General features: G+C 44.2%; 1 pseudogene across 1 annotated transcript; it reads right to left on the reverse strand.

The window, feature by feature from the left end:
- Positions 1-2,034: 2,034 nt before the first annotated feature.
- On the reverse strand, positions 2,035-3,903 carry LOC308073404 (CCR4-NOT transcription complex subunit 2-like; annotated as a pseudogene). The gene is made up of 2 exons: positions 3,427-3,903; positions 2,035-2,808 (listed from the first exon to the last, which is right to left on the reverse strand). The product of its transcript is annotated as a CCR4-NOT transcription complex subunit 2-like (transcript).
- Between the last annotated feature and the right edge of the window lie 4,443 nt (positions 3,904-8,346).

Here is an 8,346-nt window from a genome sequence, read left to right on the forward strand (position 1 = left end):
TTGTACACTGCTAAAATAGCAGGTCTACAAGCTCACAATGCAACGTGTGTTGTGAGCTTCTATCTGCCGCTTTTGAAAGAACTTAAAAAATTCTGAAAAGTCTGAGTACTTGGTACTCTAAGTGTGTTTGGATGCCAATACGTTTGTTTGTTTTGCTTTAACGCAGGACCTTTACTTGTAACAGAGTATGTCTACATTGTGGTATTTGCTACTTTTAGTGTGAACATGGGAGTGCGTTCACCACTGGAGCTCAGGTTGGGGCCGGTACGGCTCGGCGCTCCTTGTCTCCTGCGGTGAACACTTCTGCCGTGTGTCAAACAGCTACAACGACGATGTCATCACATCCCTTGTGGGGTGGTGGTGGGGGGGGGGGTTGGCGGCGTGTTTGGCAAAACTCACATTTATCTTGATGATGAATTGGCGTGCGTGCCGACAGCTGGCCAGTGTGTGTGTGTGTGAGTGTGTGTGTGTGTGTGTGTGTGTGTGTGTGTGTGTGTGTGTGTGTGTGTGTGTGTGTGTGTGTGTGTGTGTGTGTGTGTGTGTGTGTGTGTGTGTGTGTGTGTGTGTGTGTGCGCGCGCGCGCGTGCGTGCGTGCGTGCGTGCGTGCGTGTGTGAAGCATGAAGATTACGAGGGGCATCCCGGTGGCAGCTGCTGCTTCTGTCCGACAGCGCTCGACACTTGTCGATAAATGTTCATTTGTGGATTAGCCTTCTACTCTACTCTTTTCCCCCCACTCTCTCTCTCTCTCTCTCTCTCTCTCTGCAGTTGAAAACATGTTTAGTCGCAGACAGACTGCTTCCAGACGCTGTAAAGTCCACATGAAATACTGTAGGTTATGGATTGAGCTCAGCAGTTGAGTCTTATGAAGGGATAAGATGGTTTCGAAAACCAGTGGTTTTCAAACGTTTTGTGGCCAAAGAGTCACACCAAAGAGCAAATGGAGAGGAAACACTTTTGTGTTCAACAATAGAGTGTCTCAGGTACAACAGAAGGTTTTCTAACTTTTGGTTTGATCTTTTCAAAAGGAATCTACAGCCTCAATTGTCACTGACATTCTTCTGACCACTGGTGCCAGCGCCACTTGGCTCTGAGTCACTGAGTTACTTAGTAAAGTAACTCAGTACGTTTACTCAAGTACTGTACAATTTGAGGTTTGTACTTTTTACTCCAGTACAATTTTTTTCGTTGCTTAGAAAGGTGCGCTCCGAGGAGTGCAGACCTCCACCAGGCTTGATTCCATGTGTTGGACGAAGTACTCACAGTTTTTTACTTAAGTAAAAGTGTCAATACCACAATGTAGAAATGCTCAGTTACATGAAAAAGCCCTGTATGTATGCAAAATGATCTTGAGTAAAAGTATATGGGGGGGGATATAAACACACACGACGGAGGGAGCGCTCTATAAATCACTCCACCGCCGGGACTGAGAAGCCCCTTTCCTCCCTGCAAAATGAACTTGAGTAAAAGTATAAAAGTATTGGCACCAACATACTTACTTACTAACGTACTTAACGGAGTAGTTCATGTTGTGTCTCAAAACTGTACTTGAAATTGACTAAAACGTGTTCTATAAACATCATTGATGAATTCGTGGCTTTTGCCCTTTGATATTATGAAAAATGTAATTGATCATATATAATAGAAAACAAAACGTAAAGACGTAAACAAAACACCTTGCTTAAAACAGTAACAAAAATGTGAAAAAGAAGGAAGTGTTGATTGGGGCAGCATGCCGTTTCGATTGTATTCTCCTATATGGTGGCAAAGCCCCCAACCCTGCAGTCAAGCAGACAAATAAAGAATAACATCTATATGTTTATTCCAGTTTCAGTTTAATGCCCCTGGTGGCTAGGGCTATGTCTCGGAACAGCTGTAGTTTACTGCCCCTGGTGGCTAGGGCTATGTCTCGGAACAGCTGTAGTTTACTGCCCCTGGTGGCTAGGGCTATGTCTCGGAACAGCTGTAGTTTACTGCCCCTGGTGGCTAGGGCTATGTCCTGGAACAGCTGCAGTTCTAAGGACAGGTTGGGGGTCTTAGAAGGCCTGTTGGGCTGGGTTATGGTTTTATGTTGTTGGCACATGAGGCCTCTTTTCCAGCTTGTCATATTCCAGGTGGAATTCCTTGGATGCCCTCTTCTTCCAGTTAAGACAATCAAAGAAGTAGTAAGTTCCCCTTTCACAGGTGTTGGCCATTATTGTAGGCTCCATGCCGGGTATCCTGGTGATCCAAGCCTGCTCCTCCTTGTGGAACCTCCACCCCCGGTTAAACAGCTCTGCTGCTGCCTGAAGCTGTAGGTCTCCACCCTGCATGTAGTACAGGTAGAACAGCAGGTCTTCACCATATCGAGCCACGTTGATCGCATGCAACTTATCCTTTATGTGAACGTGGAAGTCAATATCCTGAGATTGAGAAGGTGCTGATGCCCAAGGGGAAATAAACTTGGGGTACAAATTTGTGGGTGAGTTCAGGTCGAGCCCCAGTGTTGTGAGGTCACTTCCCAGTGCCAAATGGACCATTCCAGGATCCGTCTCTGCTGCCCGAAGGAATGTCAGCAGTCCAATCATCCCAAATTGGTCCGTCACCATTCCCGAAGGAATATTTGTCACCCGACCATCGGGCAACACCTGGATCCCTTTCTTCTGGTGGTTCTGTGGTGAAGCTGTCTTGTCTCTGGGGGACTTCAGTCCCTTTGCATTGGGTGTGCTCTTGCCAGTGGAGTTTAAGCTGTGGCCAGGAGTGGAGTTTAAGTTGGTCTTACTGTCATCATTGCTCAATGTAGGGTCCTTGTAGTTGTGGCCAGGAGTGGAGTTTACGTTGGTTGTGCTGCTGTAGTTACAGCCAGGAGTGGGGTTGAAGTTGTAGCCAGGAGTAGAGTTACATTATGTGTTACTGTTGTAGTTACAGCCAGGAGCAGGGTATAAGTTGGTTTTATTGTTGTAGTTGCAGCAAGGAGTGGAGTTTAAGTTGGTTTTATTGTTGTCATTACAACCAGGAGTGAGGTATACGTTTTGGCCAGGAGTAGAGTTTAAGTTGTGGCCAGGAGTGGAGTTTAAGTTGTGGCCAGGAGTAGAGTTGAAGTTGTGGCCAGGAGTAGGGTTTAAGTTGTGGCCAGGAGTGGAGTTTAAGTTGTGGCCAGGAGTGGAGTTTAAGTTGTGGCCAGGAGTGGAGTTTAAGTTGTGGTCAGGAGTAGAGTTGAAGTTGTGGTCAGGAGTGGAGTTTAAGTTGTGGCCAGGAGTAGAGTTGAAGTTGTGGCCAGGAGTAGAGTTCAAGTTGTGGCCAGGAGTGGAGTTTCAGTTGTGGCCAGGAGTGGAGTTTAAGTTGTGGCCAGGAGTGGAGTTTAAGTTGTGGCCAGGAGTGGAGTTTAAGTTGCATTTACTGTCATCGTTGCTCAACATAGGTCGTTTGTAGTTGTGGCCAGGCAGTACATGAAAGTCCTCGTTGTGGATGGGAAAATCCTGTGTCCGTTCATTTGAGGGTCTTGTCCGCGTACCAAGGTATGATGTTGGGTTTCCACTCCCTTCTTCCCTCCGACTTATGTCCACTAATGCGGGGAATTCTGACGAATCCAGTCCTGTTACATTGTCCCTTACACCTCTGTCATTGAAGATGCTGCTCGATACAGAGTTGTTCATCCCAAAAGCCTGACTGTGGTTCATTCCCAACCCTGACATGCTGTTGGTGGAGAAGGGCTGGCATGCTGGCTGTTGCTTGGGCATACAGATGATGCTGGGTGAGCTGTGGTTGGGACTTCCTAGTCTAGAACTCCACATGCTGTTGGTCCTGCCAGCAGTTCCAATGTCTGGACCAACCTGTTCCTGGTTTAGCATGTTCCTTGTGTTCATGTGCAATGACCCCCTGCTGGGTGAAGGAGGGTGGTGGAGGGACACGGTGGGCCGATCCATTGTAGGAGTGAATTCACGTTCTAATGGGGTGTGAAATTGTGTAAAATGTGCTGCACCCGCTATCAGAGTCGATTAGGTTAGTTCATCGGTGATGTCACTACTAAGACGTCAGTCATCTCCATATTTGGGCATATCTATTGTGCACCGTTTCTCAGTGTCAGGCCCGGGGACCACCATGGTCTTACTGTGTAGATTGGGGTTCCAGTACAGTTCAGTTCAGTGATTCTCAAACTTTTCAAGGATCCACAGTTTAATTATGCATTAAAATCCTCTTCACTGATGACGCGGAGGAGAGGACACGCCCCCAGCGCCCACAGCATCCTCGGTGGGAATCGAACCCAGGACCTTGTAGCTGTGAGGCGACAGCGCTACCGACTGTCCCCCCGTGCAAAAAGTTTGGTAACCAGTGGTTTAAAACACACACTTTCGTAATCTATTCTATATACTCCTGACTACAAGCCCTTCAATAATAGTTTTTAGATGTTGGCCTTCAAAAGATAAGAGCAAAGACGCATTTTGATGCATACAGTGACTTGGATTTTATTCATCAAGCCAAGAGTCCTTGTTAAAGAATAGACTCTGTGAGAATCAAACATACATCCTGTGTCTCTGTGCAGTCTCTTGACATTAATGGCTCTATAACAGCGTTTCTCAAAGTGGGCACCACAGAATAGTTTGATAATATTTGGAATGTGTCAATATCACTTGAGTTTAACCACTTAGACCCTCTGTACTTGCTAAAACGTACCTGAGTCGCACTTGTACTTTGTGCGTTCTTTGTTGACCTACACCAAATATCTCTGCTGTGAGCTTGTAGAACGACTATTTTCGGAGAAGAGATCAGCTTGTAGATCGGGTATTTTGGGCGAATGTTCCCCCGTAAAGTTATTTTCAATCTGTCCTAATACGGAAAACTGATGGTCTCTCAAGTTAAACACACCGTAATATGTCTAAAATGTAAGGAACTATACAGAGTGTTCTGTCTTCTCTCCCAAGCTTCACAGATAAAATCTCCTTTATAAAAGCATTTGTTATTCATAATAATCTAACTCCAGGAAATCACCAAACATAGAAGACACATACCTCTCTTATATCATCATAATTAGGGCAATAAAACCAAAAGTGAACCTCATTTTCAATTTCTCCAAGTTCACAAAACAAACAGTATCTCATCTCTAGTGGCATTAAACCTGCCAGTCTCCAGAGCTAATGGTAATGTTCCTGAACGCATTTGTGCACAGAGAGATTGTTGTCTTTTGCTTATAATTATATACATTGTATACAGTACATCTTAACATTGACTCCAGAGACAATGTGTACCGATTTGCGTGAGTTTTGAGCTACCGTAAATCTGAAGTAGTTAAATGTAGGGTAAGTGATATTTTTTGGTTAAAACAAAACGTTTTGTATTAAAAGGTTAAAGCACTATATTCTGATAGTACTCATTGCTATAGAGTGTTTGTTGGGTCTCCCCGTCTCTCCAGCCCTTTAATAAACAGAAAATACATTCAGACAATCAGGAGAGAGTAGCCTACCCTTTTATCAGCTTCATTTTTATAGTGTTCCAGTTCCACTTGTGTCTGCTCATTTGTGTCTTTGTGTCACCACTTCCAATTGCACTTGTTTAATCTGTGTCCTGATAAAATTGGTATCCTGACCTGAAAATGCATCTTCTGTTTCATAAAGAACTGGAGAGACATGGAGACTCCTGTTAAGGCCTTTGCAGACAAGGTGTGATTTTTCGCACGGAAAAAAATGACAATATTTTTTTTTAAATGAACACATGACCTCATGCACACCAGCTCCGAATTTGTCGTGCGGCGAGTGGCTGCGGCGATATGTTATTTTTTTTTCAATCGAATCGATTTGTGCGTCTTTTCGCATGCGGTAAAAACTGATTGACTATCGCACCCTGTCTGCAAAGGCCTTTACTGAACAAACACTCTATAGCAATGAATACTATCAGAATATAGGGCTATTTAACACTTATTTTGACCATCGAAAAAATCCTTTAATAACTGTGATTTGAAAGTGTAAAATGGTAAATTAATTAATGGTAAAACATTTCATCAATCAATTAATTCATTGATTAATTCACCTGGGCCTCTTTTCAGATCCAATTCGACACCTCACTTTTGGGTCTCAAGTGCACACATTTTGTATCATGGGTATAAATCGTGTCACATGCTTTCGTTCATAATATGAACGAAAGCATGTGACACAATTTATACCCATGACACAAAGTACACACGACACAATGTACACATGTCAAGAACGCGCCGAGTGGACCTTGATCGTCAGGGTGGCTTCTTTTGTATTCATGAATGTCTTATGAAAGAGGTCCTTTTCATCGGTATGGCTGCGAGAGGGGCCGTGATGAATGACTGCTATTCCTCAAAAGCCTGGGCGTTCTCCAGCAGGTCAATAACTCATCTCTGATCGCCGAGCGTGACCGCCGCGACGCTCGCTGATCAAGAGACTAGACTCCCTTGGTGTTCCGCCCGCAAATCTGTCACCCGGGCCCGTGTCGCGCCGTCACCGAGCTTAACCCAATAAGACCGGGAACACATACTGTGTCATTTTAGATGTTTTAGCTATTATTTTATACTTTGGTTATTCAAAAATAGCAGATCTACAACCTCATAGCGCGGCACCGAGTGCCGCGCTGCGGGCTTGTAGATCTGCTATATCTTTTTTTATCGTGAAAATGTGTGCAAAACTTTGAATATATATATATTTTTAAAGCGAACATTTTTAACTCAAATCTTTGCTTCTGGGGATTCTACAAATGTCTTCTAAATATTTTTAGACGTATGTTGCTATAATCAGTGGTTCTCAAACTTTTTTCATATCAAGGAGTAAAGGACCCCCAAAATGATACGTATTTGGCCACAGACCCAGCCATCTCAAAATACTGTGTTGCAGGGACCCCCAGAAGCAAAGATCTGAGTTAAAAATATATTCAAAGATTTGCACACATTTTCACAATTGTTTTTCAAAAATAGCAGATCTTCAAGCTCATAGTGCGGCACTCGGTGCCGCGCTATGAGCTTGTATATCTGCTATTTTTGAATAGCGCGAAAGAAATGTTAAAATGACATGCAGATGCGTTCCCGGTCTTAATGGGTTAAAACAAATCTTCAACAGTTTGGTGCCTTTTGTACAGTTTCATCACCGAGAGTGCGCCTCGTCGGCGAGGGAACAGTTCCGGGAGGGGGTGGGGGGGGGTTTGAGGGTTGGGGGGGGGGGAGTGGTTGCCCCGCACATAAATCATTTTGTAATTATGCATTGTATGCGAGACCTTGGCATGTTGACAAATTAAGCAATCTGTGGAGCCAGTGGTACGCAGGGGGCTCAAACGAACCATTATGAGCCAACTTTTGGACCTGGGCCGCGCAGCCCTGTTCCGGCGCAGGCTGCAGGATTATGAACGATGCATTTGATCTTGAAGTCACAAGCATAATTCATCAACGTTTGACCGCGTGCCGCGCAGTGCCGATCGGGATCTCTGCACAATATTCAAATCTGCTCCTGGACGCCGGCAGGTGGAAAGTAACAAAGTACATTTACTCTACTGTAAGTACAGTGTTGAGGTACTTAAATACTTGAGTATTTCTATTTTTCAATACTTAAAAACTTCTACTTCACTACATCTCAGAGGCAAATATTGTCATTTTTTTTTACTCCACTGCAATTATTTGACAGCTTTAGTTAATGGTTCCTTTGTAGATTTGTATTATTATTATTACAAAACAAATATCCAATGACTAATTAAGCCCTATTTTATATGCATTCAAAAATAGCCTTGAATAGTTTTCAAGCTCAGAGCACGTTGTGAGCTTGTAGATCGGCTATTTTTGAAAGACATTCGAACGTTTTTGACAGATTTTGAAAACCTTATAGAAAAAACTAATGGGACAGTCTGCATAATGAGTAAAATATACTTTTGGTACTGAAGTATATTTTGTTGCGAATACTTTTGTACTTTTACTCAAGAAATATAAATACTATGCCTGTTAGCAGAGCTATCAGTGCTACCATCTGCTTGGCAGATACAGGGACGTGTTGACCTGGTGGAGGAGGGCAGAATGACACCCAGACTGGTGACTGGGTGAGAACATAATCACAATGTTGGTTTGATTCCATCTGGTAAGAGAGAGAGAAAGAGAGAGAGAGGCAGACATATGGAGGGATGGAGGGACAGAGGGACAGATAGACAAAGCCACAGAAAGACATGAGGGAAAGATGGACGGACGGGAGGAATGGACGGCGGGTTAGAGGATGGATGGAGGGACGGATGGATGGAGGGAAGGACAGATGGAGACAGACAGACAGACAGACAGACAGACAGACAGACAGACAGACAGACAGACAGACAGACAGACAGACAGACAGATGGGCACAGAGCTGCAGGTCAGAGTTGTAGCAGAGCAGCTCCGCAGC

The sequence above is a fragment of the Gymnoscopelus braueri genome (assembly GCF_963280865.1).
Source record: "Gymnoscopelus braueri genome assembly, chromosome: 18".
Classification (NCBI taxonomy): Eukaryota; Metazoa; Chordata; class Actinopteri; order Myctophiformes; family Myctophidae; genus Gymnoscopelus; species Gymnoscopelus braueri.